Source organism: Hydra vulgaris, chromosome 15 (assembly GCF_038396675.1).
Source record: "Hydra vulgaris chromosome 15, alternate assembly HydraT2T_AEP".
NCBI lineage: Eukaryota > Metazoa > Cnidaria > Hydrozoa > Anthoathecata > Hydridae > Hydra > Hydra vulgaris.
The window spans coordinates 44275156-44292500 of NC_088934.1; positions in this window are offsets into that span (position 1 = coordinate 44275156).

The window sequence follows — 17345 nt, forward strand, 5'->3', positions numbered from 1 at the left end:
TAGTTAACGACATAAAGTCCGCATTAACATCAGTTAAGTTCTTTCAAAATCTGTCAGAACACAGGTACCAGAAAAAGAAAGTCAAGAAAAGCCTGGAAATAACAATAAAGGCATAGAAGTAGTCGTTTAGGGAAGTGCTAAAAATAATACTATATAAACTATATCTACATTTATAGATTCAGTCACTCTCAAACACAAAATGCATACATATAATTTATTATATTATAACATATATATATATATATTAGAATATAATAACTTTTATGTATGCATGTATGCATGTTTTACATATATATATATATATATATATATATATATATATATATATATATATATATATATATATATATATATATATATATGTAAATATATATATATATATATATATGTAAATATATATATATATAAATATATATATATATATATATATATATATATATAAATATATATATATATATATATATATATATATATATATATATATATATATATATATATATATATATATATATATATATACATATACATATACATACAGAAATACATACGTAAGCATACTACTATATACGCACATATACATTTTAGCTGTACTTTAACTCTTATTAATAATTAAAATAAACTGAATTAAAAACTCTAACCAATGTCAAAATTTATATCTGAATGTGTAACTAATGGATAAAAGTAAAATAGTTGTACTTACCAGGGGGTATTCTCATCTCTCCGTTAAGCTTAACGCAGCTTTTGTCTGAAATTTCATTACGATGTTTCTAAGTAAAGAAATGACGAAAATTTATATAAATTCGTTAAAATAAAACTTATACCAAAATAAAATATTTATGTTTAAAAAATTATAGTTTTAAATAAATTTTTTATTAATGTAATTTAAAAGAAATTTTTGACTGACGCTCCCTTAAGCTTAACGGAGAGATGAGAGTGTAACAGTTATATTAATAGGTAAAGGAGAGTTTTAATTTAAAAGTTTAATTAAAAGGTAAAAAAGCGTTTAAAAGAAAAAAAATAATGAATTGCTTCAAATTAAACTAACTCTATTCACTTAGACCACGCGACTTTTACATAAAATATAATTATAAATACATTTATAAAACTTACTGGAAACTTTTACGATTCAAAAACACGCGGCATACAGTCGGTTAATGGTTGGCACAGAATGCCAACAGTTAGCTAACTATACCTAATACTGGCCCGCCATTTGGACCAACTAAAGTGTGTTTACCAGGGATTTATTTCATTTTGATTTGTTTAATTTGCATTTCTGTTTATCGGTTACATTGTTCAAAAAAAACATTTAAATTTGATACATCTAAATTATTCGGTAAGAAGTATCAGTTACCATTCAGTTTTATATTGCTAAAAATGATTTTTTCTAACAACAATCTTTGGAAATTTGTTTTAAAAAAAACAGTCCTTGGTTTTGAGTAGTATGAGACTACTATTTAAGTAATGAGTAAAAGTTTTGAATATTATTTCGGAACAAACATGTTGTTTTCTGAAAGTTGACCACGGTATTTATAGTTAATTTCTGTAAAATAAGATTTAAATATTTTATGAGACAATCCATATTTTGTTTTATACACGAACTGTAAAACAAGATGTATGTTTAATTTTAAAATACGAGGGTCACTATTTATATTTCGGGAATTGGCAACACTGATGTCATGTGAGTCTATCTGACGGTTCCATCGTAAAGTTTGACATTTTTGACAATATACATACTCAGAACATTTGGTCATACGGACGCTGTTTGTTTATTTTATATTTAGTTGAAAGTTTCGTCTCGGCAAAAAATGGAACTGAATCGTGATCATTTTCGTGCAATGATTTTTTACAACTTTCGACGTGGATTATCACAACAAGAGTGCGTCAATCAACTTAATTTGACTTTTGGCGATGAAGCTCCATAAAAAACCACTGTGTATCGCTGGTATAGTGAATTTAATCGTGGTCGTAGTTCGCTGTTCAACGAGTTTCGTGAAGATCGTCCAAAATCGACTGTAGTGCCAGAAAACATCGATGCTCTGCACGAAATGATTAAGCAAGATCGTCATGTAACCTATTGTGAGATTGAGGCATCCCTAAGAATTAGTTCCACCAGCATATATGTGGTTTTACATGAACACTTAGCTGTGCGAAAGTTATGTTCGCGTTGGATCCCAAATAATTTGACAATCGCTCAAAAAAAGGCTCGTGTCGATTGGTGCAAAGAAAGGCTTAAAAAGACGTGGTGCTTCAAAAGACGTTTATAAAATCGTGACAGGTGACGAATTATGGATATATTCGTATGAGCCCGAAAGTAAGCAGCAGTCGACTGTATGGGTGTTCCAAGATGAGCTGAATCCAACAAAAATTGTTCGCGCACGAAGCACTTCAAAGAAAATGAAGTGCTTCGTGCCCGAACAATTTTTGCCTGTATCATCGGAAAAACTAGTCATATTGTAACAGTGCCTCTAGAGGATCGTAGAACAGTAAATTCTGAGTGGTACACAACCATCTGTTTGCCAGAAATCTTCGGTGAAATGAGGAAAACAAACAAGAGACGTCGGATTGTTCTTCATCATGACAATGCAAGCTCTCACACATCGGCTCAAATAAGAGACTATTTGAGCACTCAAAACATTGAATTGATGGGTCATCCGCCGTACAGCCCTGATTTTGCACCCAATGATTTCTTTTAGTTCCCATCTCTGAAGAATGCAGAAGTGTATCGATCATCGTGGCGAGTACTTTGAAAAACAATAAAAATATATTCGCAGCTTAACTATTTGTTTTTGTTCCTATTCCCGAAATATAAATAATTACACTCGTATTGAGTGCACCTAGGTTCCACAATATAGGTTCAAAAGAAACCTAAGTTCTACAATAGAGGTTCTTATTGCCTTATTGAATCCAAACATAAATGTGCAAGCTTGTTTTTTTTTGCTGTAAAGTTTGGTTACTTTAGTGTCATTCAAGCTATCCCAAATATGTTGCCAAAGTAGCTGTGCATAATTGAAAAAAACAGACTTTTTACGTAATTTACCAAGAATGGCTTAACTCTATGTAAAACAGCAAGTTTTATTGATGGGATTTTAGTGTGGGAAGCATTAGAGGGATATTTATTGCTTTATTTGATAACTTGTCGCATGTAGACCGTTCATTTACTTTTTTAAATATTTTTTTACTTTTTCAAGTGTTTTGAAATTTTAATGAGAATAAAAAAGATCGGAGTGCGAATAGAATAAAACTGAATAGAATAGATGCAAAATGTAAATCATTGATGTACATTTAAATACCAATGGTCCCAAAGTTGAGTTTCGGAGAACCCCATAGGTTCCATAGTTTTTCTAGATGTTTCAACTGATTTATGATGAACGCATTATTTTTTGTTTGACAAGCAATTTTCGCGTCACGGTAAGGAAGGAGGCGTGAACTTACTGGTTAAATGCACTTCCGCGGTGCTCTGTGACAAGACCGTTAGGACTTCTTGGGGCACCTAAAAAGAAAAAAAATTTATAAACTAAAATAAAATTTATATTTTTTATTACGTAGTATTCGAGTTTTAATCAAATCAATAAAAACCCGTAATGTAACAGTCATCAATGTCAAAGTCAAAAACAGACAGTAACAGTCAGTAACAGTCATCAATGTCAGTAACAGTCAGTAAAAGTCAGTAACAGTCATCAATGTCAAAGTCAAAAAACCGTAATAAAACAGTCATCAATGAAATCATTAGTAATATGTTACTGCAACTCGATTACTGCATGGTCGGTTGAATGAGTTTTTTTAAAACTTGTAAAACATTTGTTTTTTCAGTTAAGTGATTATACAGTCTTTTATACTCTATTAGTATGAAAAAAAAAGAGAAGGAGGCGGAGGGGGTAGAAGCGAAAACCCTTTCCTTTTTTAAAAATTAGAAGTATGATGTTGTATTTTAACTATATTTTGAAGTAATTTAAAGTTATTGAAATACGATTGCTTGACGAAGACTAGAGAGTTTAGTTGTTTGAATAAAAATTGTATTTAGTCAATGTTTCTACATTTCACTTATCTCCAACGATCACTTAATGAATGCCATTTTGACTTTGAAGCAGACATTAACAATAACATATTAATAAAAATATATTAACTTAAATTAACAATAAAACCTAAAAAAAGAAAAAATATATATTAATAAGCGATAAAAAGAAATTGTTAAATTTCTTAATAAGAAAAATAAGAAACAATGGTGCGTAATTAAAAAAAAAGGTTTAGAAATAAATGTTTTGGCGTTTTTCGCTATATTTCGAAATTTATTTTGTTAGTCTTGGTATTCGTCACTCTTGCAACAAAAAAACAACTTTTCAAATTTTCCAGTATTCCGCTTTTTTAAAAAATCTGGAGTATTTCATAAAGTGAAGTTTTAGAGATGAAAATAAAAACAGTTAAAAGATGAAATTCTCGAGCTTATTTTACTTTATTCTTCTACCCGAGAAAAGAAACTCATTGCTTGATATTTGCAGATTCATCTTCTAGATGGGCGGACCATTGGTTTACTGACCAAATGTACAATGAAGATTATTATTGGAAGCTATGTAGCAGCTTTCACGGTCATGAAAAAGCGTTAAACTCAGTGAAAAAGTTTTGGAATCAGTATGCAGAACTTGCTAACACATCAGTATGCAGAACGAGCAATCAAAATTCTTCAAGATCATTTGAAAATCTGTAAAAAAGAAACAGAACCTTCATCTTAGATTTTTTTTTAACAAAGCATAAGAATTGTATTTGTGTAGTTGCAATTAGGGAGCGGCAATGAATCGTTTAACGATGCATTGAACAACTCATCGTGTTCGATATATCGAAACCGATTAGTTGTTCAATGCATAGAACATCGAACAAAAATGTACCGGAGCTATTAACGATGTGTTATATAAAAAAAAAGGTTATAAAATGGTGTTTAGTTACTTAAATTAGTTAAATCCTTACGATGCCTTTACCTTTCACATGGGAAAAACTTTTTCCGATTAATAATACATTAGACAATCTATTAATTTTAAGATTATCAATACATTAGACAATCTGTTTACTTTTTCCGAAAAAGTAAATAGATTGTCTAATGTATTGAAAATCTTAAAATTAATAGATTGTCTAATGTATTATTAATCGTAAATCGTTAAATTAAATAGATCGTTTAATGTATTGCTAATTGTAAATCGTTAACTTAAACGCCTTATAAATACGACACACTATTAAGACACTTATTAATAAGAAACATAAATATTGCTCATTTTAAATTTTTACGTCACTCAAAAAACACATATCAGTAACTATTTTCTACAACAATCTTGTACTTACAAGCTAAAATCAACAAGGTAGGTTTTTTTTTAATATTTCTTTTAGATGTAGCATGATTTTAAATGTATGATTTACGATGATAGATTTATTGATTTAATGTTTGATAAATAAATATATAGATAGATTGTTGGATGTACAATAAACCATGTGCGATATAGCTAAACTATTTTTTTTTTCACTTCTAGATGCCTAAAGTTTCTTTAATTTGGGATTATATCAATGAAAACAGAGCTATCTGCATTGAATGTGGTGAGGAGTACAAGGTGCCTAGTGGGAGCACAACAGGGATGAGAGCCCATCTTAGGACAAAGCACAAACCCAGCTTTGAAACACTAGTAGCAAGGAAGCAAATTAAGTCCTCTTCTGGTGCTGGGCCATCAAGAGCAGCCACTGTAAGAACACCAGCCAGGAAAAAGTCAAGAAAAGAGCAAATTTCTGGCGATGAAACACCAACAAAGTGAGTATTCCCTAAAAGTGAATGGTCTAGGAATGACAATGAACAGACGAAAGTTGTTGCTGCAATGATGCAGTGGATATCAAGTGCCATGCTGCCTTTTGATGTAGTTGACAACTATGACTTTAAATACTTTGTGAAAATATGTACAAAAGGATAGTATTAGCCAATTTCTTCAAGGACAGTTTCATGTAGCAAAATACGGGATTTATACAATGCAATGAAGGCAGCAGTTAATGAAACATTTAATGAAGACAAACCTCATCTGGATGACCATTTATGTCTGATCTGTGGACCAGTAAGACCAGCAACGCAGCATACATTGCTATGACTGCACACTACATTGATTTGGATTTTTGAATGAAGCCTTTTTTCACCTTACAACACTTTGCTGGCAAGCACTCATCGGAAGAAATCGCAAAAAGATTATATGGATTCATAAAAGACCTCAGCTTAGGACCAAATGTGCGCACAACAATAACATGCGACGGTGGAGAAAATATAAAGATAGCCGGAAAAGATAGTGTTATAAATGATTTGTTCTGGTGTGTCGATCATAAGATAAATTTGATAATACAAAGTGCTGCCTCAAAATGTGTGCAGTAGAGAGATTTGAGTGATAAGCTGACAAGACCGGTTGGCTTCTTCAATTATTCTCAGAAGTCAAAGGATTCACTAACTGTTGAAGCATCAAAAATTCCAGATATTACAATTAAAAAACTAGTTCAAAGTTGCTCAACCAGATGGAACAGTGAGCTACATCAGTTACAATCAATCAATAAGCTACTGCCTCCTATCAAAATTGTAGCAGAAAAAGATGTTTCACAAAAACTAGTCTACAAAATACCAGATAAAGTGGAGATTAAACAATAGAGGACAATGACTGAACTATTGAAAAAGTTTGAAGAACTGTCCAACCTTGCAAATTTAAAAAACGAGGTTTCATTAGTCCATATTGTTCCAAAACTCTTTGATCTGGAAGATAAATTGCATTCAATATCATATGATTCACCCAATCCTATGATGAAAGAAGTCGCTGATCATTACTTGCTGCAAATGCACGACAGGTTTCCCAAATGTGGAGCTAAAGTTTTAGAATACGCATATGCAAACATGTTGGATCTTCGTTACAAAAAATCAACATTGCATGGTATTGGGCAAAGGTACAACATGACCAAGATATCTTTGAATAAAGCTGTGTTCAACATGTGCAAGACCGAACTTAGGAACACCACATCACCCAACACATCATAATCCCCTCATTGATGAAACGGAAGATACAATGACACAGACACACAGAGAGACTCAAGAAAAAATAACAGTTGGATACGTAAGAAGGTCTTGCAAAAGTTTGAAAATTAAAACTTTTGGAAAAGGGGTTAATAACCCGGAAGGAAGCACCTCTTTGATAGCGTAGATTAAGGCAGAGATAGATATCTATTTGACAACAATACCGATTGCCGATAATAGGGATATACTTCGTTACTGGAAGAAACAATCTTTTAAGTATCCAAAACTTACCCGCTTTGCTAGGAGAACATCAGCAATTCCACAGATAATTCCAGCTGTGGAAACGAGTGTTTTCGACAGCTGGAAATATCTTCCACAGAGGAAATATCTGTGGTGACAAGAGAACAAATCTGCCTGCGTCTAAAGTTAAAAAATTGTTTACATAAAAGAAAACTTAAGACAGACAAAGAAAATGAATGTTGTGAACAATTTTATAGTTTGACTAATTTCCTAAAATTTTACAAAAATTTTACAAAAATTTTACAAAAATTTTACAAAAATTTTACAAAAATTTTACAAAAATTTTACAAAAATTGTACAAAAATTGTACAAAAATTGTACAAAAATTTGCTTTGCCATTATTGTAGATGATTAATAGCAAATAACAATAACTAAACAAAATTTTATTTATAAATTTAGCTGTTTTGTATTTTATTTCTATTTTTTCGATGCATCGTGTAACGATGAATCGTTCGATGCATCATGTTCGACGCATCGCACACGATTAATCGTTCGATGCATCGTGTTCGATGCAATTACTTTAAATAAACTACACAACATTTTTTCGATATATATATATATACATATATATATATATATATATATATATATATATATATATATATATATATATATATATATATATATATATATATATATATATATATATATATATATGTATATATATATATGTATATATATATATATATATATATATATATATATATATATGTATATATATATATATATACATATATATATGTATATATATATATATATATATATATTTATATATAAATTATGTTAGTGTATTCTTCAAATAAAATGCTAATGTTCTTAAAGAACAGAGCAATAATCAATTTTTATATATATATACATATATATATATATGTATATATATATATATATATATATATATATATATATATATATATATATATATATATATATATATATTTATATATATATACAGAGCCGTAACCACAGTTTTGATATTAGGGGGTTCATGGTTCTTATAAAGGAGAGAGGGGGTAAAGAAAAGTTTTATTTTCATTTATAATGTATATTTAATGATCATCAAATTCCACATATATGAAACAAATAAAAAATGTAATACTTGCGTCAAACATCGTTTATTTCTTCAAAAATGCTAACCGAAATTTCAAAAAATATTTATTCGTGCTTGACATTTATTAATAAACTCATTTGCGATCTCAACCAAATTAATTGTGTCCACTGCTTCCACGTGAGTATGATGAGCTAGCAAGTTGTTAGGCGGGAATCTGTTGTTGTTGATTGAAGGCAGGTTTAAACTCTTTTTAAAGCGGAGAAAGAACTTTCACTAAGTGCATTAGTAGCTGGCATGACAAGAATTAGCTTGGCAATCTTTACAACTTCAATAAGTGAAGCTGTTTTAGAGTGATCCATGCTCTTGCAAAATAAGATGTGATCTTTGTTATTGAATTTTTTTGATTTCGTAACCAAATGATGCTGCAATGCTTGAGAGAAGAGAAATTTGTGTTTTAGCTAAAGATTGGGTAATGTCTTGACAGTAAAAGTAAAAAACTGATTGCAGATGATTTTCCTAACTTTCCCTTTTTATTGATTTGAATAGAACTTCCTGAAGATCAATATATACCTTATAATCAGGTTGATCAAACCTCTGTTTTAAAAAACTGATAATAAGATTGAAAGCTTCAAAATAAAATTGGCGATAATGTTTTTTGATGAATCATGGAAATAATAGGATTTTTGTGGGTTAAGAATTATTTTAAAATAATCCACCATTTTCCTTTTTCTCGAGAGTTAAGGTTCAGCGACACCAGGCTGGGTTTTCAATTTCATAGCACATTCCCGAAACAGTTCGTAAATTTTCCTGCTTCGGTATTTGTCCAGAACATTAAAGACTTGAGATGCAAGACTCTGTCCTTCCGCTCCAGAAATACTTTGACCTCGGAGTGCCTTACTTAGATTGTCTGTTTGTTTCAGGAAGCATTCCTCTAAATAGCAATAAAAGATAAAGTCAAATGTCAACATTATAAACTTCACTCCCCAAATTCTTGCTTTCATTTCGGTATCATTCAACTCTTGCAATGACCATTTCCAAAGTTCCATTAGCTTGCAATGCTTTTTTAGAAACGATTCAAAAACAGTGTTACGCACTGTCCATTTTGTTGGACAAAATTAACGGATAGACTTTGAATTGTTTTTCGTTAGTTCTCTAATAGCATTAAGTTTGGAATTTCTTTTAGGTGATTTTTTGATAAGTTTGCAAATATATATACATTACAAATTATATGCTGTTCCAAACGTTTCGTCGAGACTTGGAATATTTTTGATGACATCATCGATGGCAAAGTTTAAAGCGTGGCTGTAGCAATACGCGCATAAGCACTTTTTGTTAAATAACTTTATCTCAGTTTTTACTCCAGATTTAGGACCAGACATATTAGCAGCTCCATTATAGCATTAACCACACGCATCTTCTAATCTCTTATTCATCCTCAAGATAATATCTTTGAGAACAGGCACATTTCTTAAAAATACGCAATTTCTTTGAAAGTTGTATCTGGAAACGGAAGCATACCAATGAACTCTTCGTGAGCTTGTAAATTATCATAGACCCATCGAAGACAAACATTCGTTTGTCTTCGATGGGTCAATGATAATTTACAAGCACGCAAAGAGTTCATTGTTCTCGTGTTTTAATTGCCGAAAATATATCGATACTACTACAACGTTGCTATTTGCCTGTTTTGTCAAATTCACTTTTTCTTTAGCATTCTGCCAGACTCGAATTTCTTTATTTTATTTTCAGTTGGTTTTGCTTTATCAAGTCTAACTTTAATTAAAATCAAAGAAACAATACTCAGCAACGCAATAATCGAAATTGATAGAAAAAGTAGTGAAGTTTTAGGATTTTGATTTTTAATACAAAGGTCTAGATGTTTAAGATGAACTGTTATGAAAATACTTTATACTCAAAAATAAAAGCTTAGTACATGGGCAATAAAGATACCATAATTACTATTTTGTGGTGGTGTATTGTTTTAAAGTGATGTATTTATTTTGTGGTGGTGTATTGTTTTAAAGTAGTATAAAAGCAGAATATTATGGTAAAATGCACAACAGAAAACACCATAAATGATATATTATTAAATTATTCTTTTAAAATACAGATGATACATAATATATATAAATAATTAATAAATTATAACATTTAGATACAAATATCACAATTTAAACATATTAAAATATCACATATAAATACATATACATATTACTATATTGTAATCTTACCTATAAATGCATATAAATGTATATTATAAATATATGCAAATAAATATTAGATTTTTATGTATATTTAGATAAGCCGTTCTAAATGAACTTACTTTAAGTTAAAATTATATTTACAACGCGGCTAATTTCTAGACAAAACATATGTTTTCTTGGATAAGTAACATTTTGCAACAAAAAAAATCGCGGAAAAAGCTATTTACAAAAATTTCAAAAGAAGTTATAGAACATCAGAAAGCGAAATCCTCATTCACCATCTGGAAAGAGTTTTAAAAAAATTGCAGATAAGGCCTGCGAAAAGCGTGAACAAAAAAAGTAAGTCTAGCGCAAATGCGCCAGTTGTCCCATATTCCGGCAATTCGGCACTGGATAAGACCGGTATTCTTTACAAGCAAGATAAGTACAGTATTGAAAATAATCTAAAGCTACATGAAAAATGGAGGTTGTTTCTAAGGTTACATGACAAATGGAGGTTGTTTCTAAGGTTAAATGACAAATGTAGGTTGCTTCCGAAATCTAAAAGTTTTTTTTATAAGAAGAGCTTACTTGAACAGAGTTTCACTTAAAATTAGATAGTATTTTTGATATTATTTCTCCTAGCTGGAAAGAAGATATAAGAAAAACCTGACCAAAGATGTTAAAGATGCAGATAATATATTTCTTGGTTTGCAGTTCCCAATAACAGAATAACGTGCAGAATAACTACAGTGTTGGGGAGAAAAAAAACAAGAAATGAAAAAGAAACAGATGTTGACTGAAAAAGAAAATAGATAATGATGATAAAACAAAAAAGTTAGTTGTTTATAGCAGTGACTCAGAGTTATGAGTTAAGAATCTTTTGCCAATGAACATACTTGTTCAATAGATTCTGCATTTTAGAGTTCTCCTAAAATGATCATGAGTTTAAAATTTTGAAAAAGCAGCTAGATGAAAGATATTCGGTCATTATTAACTATATAAAAATGATTTAATTTAAAGATTTGGATTAAATCGCATCGAAGGCGCCAAAACTCAGGTGAGAGTAAATTTAATTGTTTTAACCTTTCGCAGTATTGAAGATGCCTCAAGCTGGAAGTTCATTTTGTTGCTTTGCGTTGAACAGATTCTACCAAGGTCATATCAGTTTTTAAATAAGGAGCCCAAATAGACTTTTTTTTTTTTTCTCCTTTTATTTAGCCGTACAAATATTTACAAGTTTCGTATTTTATAATATATATAAAAATGGCAAGGACGAGAAGAAGACAGATATGCCTTATCACCAAGTCTCTTGTTTTTTCTAGACATTTATATAAATACATTGTAACTAAAATTAAAAATTAAAAATGAGAGAAAAAAGCAAAATGCTTCAAAGAAGTTTATACAAAATGCAAAATAGTTAAAGTTTTTAAAAGTTTTTTTAAAAAAAAGTTAAAGAAGTAGTTTATTTTCAATAACATGAAGATTAACTTACAAACATATATATACACATATACATATATGTATATATACACATACATACACACTCATATATACATATACACACACATACACACATATACACACATATATACATATACACATACAGTATCGGACAAAACATGGTGGACAAACTTAAATTTATAACAAAAGTTGATCAAAAACTAAAATAAACTAGTAAAACAATTGTACATATTAATTTTTAAATAGTTTATTATGTTCTTAACAAAATTTAAAACGTTTGAATTATACTAAGAATCACACAAAAATATTTATAACACATTTTTCTCAACAAACTAAATTTTTCCTTGGACAAAACAAGGTGGACAAATCAAAACAATACTTTTTTTATAAGATTGTCTTTATTCAATTTACCGTACTCTTTTGTTTTCACTTTTATCATAACATTACTCTAAAATAGTAAAATAGATTTTGAAACGTCTGACCAATTATTTTTTCAATTTAATTAAAAATAGATTTAACTCGTGATATATGACGTATATTGCAACTTAAAATGGCTTACGACAAATTAGGAAGTGTTTTACGTGAAAATATTATAAAAGATTTTAAAAGTGGAAAACGTCAAGCTGAAATTTGTAGAAAATATAATATAACTAAATCGACTGCAAGCAAAACTGTCAAATCATTTGGATTTCGTGACTGCTATAAAACAAACCATCGGGGCGGACGTCCGAGAAAAACATCACAAAAACTAGATCGAATAATTGTTAAAAAGCTTAAAAAAGATCCATTTTTGTCATCCACAAAATTAACCGAAAAACTTGAACTACAAATCTCTAAACGCACTGTGCGATGATGAGCTAACGAAGCAAAGTTGTTTTCTCGAATGCCTGACAAGAAACCACTAACTTCTTTTAAAAATAGAAAGCTAAGACCTGCGTTTGCCAACGTACACCAAAATTGGATTGTAGACCAGTGGAAAAACATACTTTTTAGTGATGAATCAAAGTATAACCTTTTTGGAAGCGACGTCAAGAAGCGAGTCTTGAGACAAAAGAACACCAGATTCAATACTAAATATACCAATAAGAGTGTTAAGCATGGAACGTCTGCTATGGTTTGGGGATGTTTCTCAGCACTAGGAACTGGTTCTATTCATAAAATTAATGGAATTATGGACCGTTTTGCTTACAAAGATATAATGGAAAATGTAATGTTACCACATGCTGAATAGGAAATGCCCCTAAAATGGATTTTTTTTAATAGGACAATGATCCAAACATACGTCAAAAATTGTAAAACAATGGTTCAAGGACAAGAGTATCACCATAATGGAGTGGCCTGCACAAAGCCCTGACTTAAGTCCCATAGAAAATTTCTAGGAAACATTGGACAATAAGGAGCGTGCAAATGTGAAGACCAGTGAGGAATTATTTGAACAAATGGAGAAGGCCTGGCAAGAGATTGATATGAGAATTGTTGACTCATTAATTGAATCTATGCCTCGAAGAATGAAAGCAGTAATTAAAAGTAAAGGAGGTCCTATCAAATAATAAGATAATTTTTGAAATTTTTTGAATTTTCTGTCGATTTTTTGAGTGTCCACCTTGTTTTGTCCAAAGAAAAATGTAGTTTGTTAGCGAAAATGTGTTATAAAACTTTTTTAGTGATTTTTAGTATGATTCAAGAAATTTAAATTTTGTTAACAACATAATAAACTACATAAAAAATAATATGTTCAATTGTTTTACTAGTTTTTTTTAGTTTTTGATCAATTTTTGTTCTAAATTTGAGTTTGTCCATCATGTTTTGTCCCATACTCTACATATATACATATACACACACATACACACATATATATATATATATATATATATATATATATATATATATATATATATATATATACATATACACACACATACACATACATACTTTTTCATAATATAATCGAATATAATGTATATAATTAAAGACTTTAGACCTTTTCAGACAAACAAAGCATGCACTAATAGATAATTTTCAAATATAAAATTTTTATAGATACATTTAAAAAAAATTATCTGTTTTTTCATTATTTAAAAGTAATAGCTTTAGCTTTTGTTTAAACTGTTCAAGAGTTGTAAGTGTTTTAATATCATTACTAATTATCTTATTTCATACATTAGGTCCTCTAATAGTTATTGAGAACTTGGTTGACTCATATATAGTTTTGGGTTGTACAAAGTTGTTACTTGAATATTTAGTCATGTATTTGTGTTGAATTTTATTAAATAATGGTTTGAAGATATTTGGTATTGTATTATTATTAGTTTTATACATAAAAATTAGCAGATGATATATATTTATTTGGTACAAGTTTGATATTTCTAGTTTTTTGAACAATGGTTCAGAATGTGAGAAGCAGTGTGCATTTGATAATAATCTAATTGCATGTTTTTGTTTGCTAAATAGCTTTTTTGTCTTTGACTTATTGGTGCTGCACCAAGCAATGTTTGCATAATTCAGATAGGAATGAATAAATGAGTAATATATGTATTTCAAGCATGATTGATCTAAGTATGGTTTTGCTTTATAGAGTAATCCGATATTTTTAGAAATTTTATTTTCAATCATGTTTATGTGGTCTTTCCAATTTATGTTTTCATCTAGAATTACACCTAGAAATTTCATTGAACATTCCCTTTTTACGATGTATTCTCCAATAATAAGTTTTGGAAGTGCAAGAGGGATTTTATCTTTTTTATGGAGGCGATGAAAAATAGTATAATTAGTTTTAGTTAAATTAATTGTAAGTTTGTTCATATTTAACCATTCGGTTAGTTTTAGAAGTTCAATGTTGACCGTTTTAAATAATGTTGTTATATCACTGTGAGAATAAAATAAATTTATGTCATCAGCAAATAAAATAGAATTTAGAATATAAGAAGCTTTGCTTAAATCATTAATATAGATTGAAAATAAAAGTGGTCCTAATATAGATCCTTGAGGAACGCCGCAATTAATTGACATATTGTTAGTTTTTTCATTCCCGAATGAAATATATTGTTTTTTATTAGATAAGTAGCTTTTAAACCAAGCTATGTTTATATTTTTGATTCCGTAGTTTTCTAATTTTTTAATTAAAATGCTATGATCAACAGTGTCGAACGCCTTACTAAGATCTATGAAAACACCTAAAGTGAACTTGTTTTTGTCAAAACCTTGAAAAATAATCTGAATGAGATGAAGAATTGCATGATCAGTAGAGTGCCCTGTTTTGAAGCCAAATTGTTTGTTACAGAGAATATTATTTTTTTCTAAAAATGAGTATAATTTGTTATATATAATGCGTTCTAGTATTTTCAAGAAGCATGGAAGAATGGAAATAGGTCTATAGTTAGAAATATTAGTATCATCTCCAGACTTAAAAACTGGTATTACCCTTGCAATTTTAAGTATTTTTGGAAAGCCTCCTTGTTCAAACGAAAGATTAAATATATACAAAAGAACTTTTTTAATATAGAAAATACATTTAACTACAACATTACTACTAACATTATCAAATCCTTGTGCTTTGTTTAATTTTAATGAATTCTTTTTCAGTTAACTCAGCATTTTCCATACTTGAATTGCTAGGAGTCAAGTATTTCTCCTTGTTAAACTCACTGTGTTTTAATTTTGATGCTAAATTTAAACCTGCATTGACACACACCTCATTAGATGTTTTAGCAATTATAGATTCTTTAGTAATATCTTGATGATGATAGTTTAGTTTTTTTGGAAGACCATTTAGCTTTAGTGTTTTTTTTCCAATTACTTCTTTGATGAAATTCTATATCTAAGTATGGTCTTATAAACACTTTATATAATTTGAGAGCCATATTACATCAATGAAAGTGAATGTCTTTTTTAGCATACTAAGAATTTTTAAGGATTTAGAGACAAGTATTTAAATATGTGTGCTCTAATTGAGGTTAGATGTAAAAATGACTCCAAAATTATGCTCTTAAGTGACGTTTCTTAGGAATTGGTTTATTTTTTGGTTATTTTGCAGAGAGCGGTTGTAATGAGGGTTGTTTTGACTGTAATAAATAACGCAGCATTTTAAAATGTTTAATTTAAGTAATTAAGTGTTTAACTACTCGTATACCAAGCGTAGACGATCCTGCAGATTGCGATAAGGTTTTAGAAATAAGTTTAGTATCATCGGCAAATGTCTCAGAAGTTTCAGTGAGTTTCGCATAGTCATCTGTGTAGAAAACGAAAAGGAGCGAGCCAAGAACAGAGCTTTGAGGAATACCACTGAGAACATCAACCCATACAGAGCTGGTATTGTTAATTGCAATGCGTTGTTTTTTGCCCACTATAAAGATTAAATCCATTGAAGAAGTTAGCCGTTTATTCCAAAAGATCCTAATTTAAACATAAGTCTGTTGTGCGGTACAGAATTAAACGCTTTGGCGAAATCAAGATAGATTACATCAATAAACTGGTGAGAAGCTATGGAAGACGAAATAATATCAAGTCTCTATTAGATTAGTTGGGCATGATTTTTTATGAAGGAAGCCATGTTGATTTGCAGAGAACATATTATTATCGTTAGTGTGCTAAAATTTTTGTTCTTTACAAGTTTTTTGAAAATTTTACAGGAAGAGTGGTTAGTAAAATAGGTCTATAGTTTTCAGAAAGTAAATCACCTCTTTTATAGACCAGACTAATATTTGCTAATTTATACAGAGTCGGTATTGTATTTCAGAATTAAAGGATGAAATATTTTTGTGAATGTATATTTTTACTTAACTACAATAAAAATTATTGTTCTGATCAAAGGACAACTCAAAGAATTTAAGCAAACAGTCACCATATATACAATAAAATATTTTATTTTATTGAAACTATTAGTCTAAAAATAACCATATATAATTACATTTTACATTTATAATTACATTTTATTTTTACAACCTTTATAATAGATTAGTAGTTAAAAAGTTTTTATGAAATATTAAATATTTAAACATTTTTCTTGCCAACTATGAACTATGAATTATTATTATTATATGATTTAACAACATGAATTATTCGTTACAACTTTATTGCAAAAAGTGGGAGAATTTTATACCTAATATTCAAGGTTAACAACCAAAAATATTAAAATTGTCTGTTACTGATTCATAAAAACTAAGGATTACCCTTACATTAAACTGTTTTGAAAAGTCCGAACGATAAAAACAATGTTAAAAAAAAAAAAAAAAATAACTTTGATGATGTTCGGTTTAATTAACTTAAATTAGCATTATTAAAAAAAGTTGATAATTAAAAAATAGCGTCTTGAAACACTTCGCAACGTTAGAATTATTTT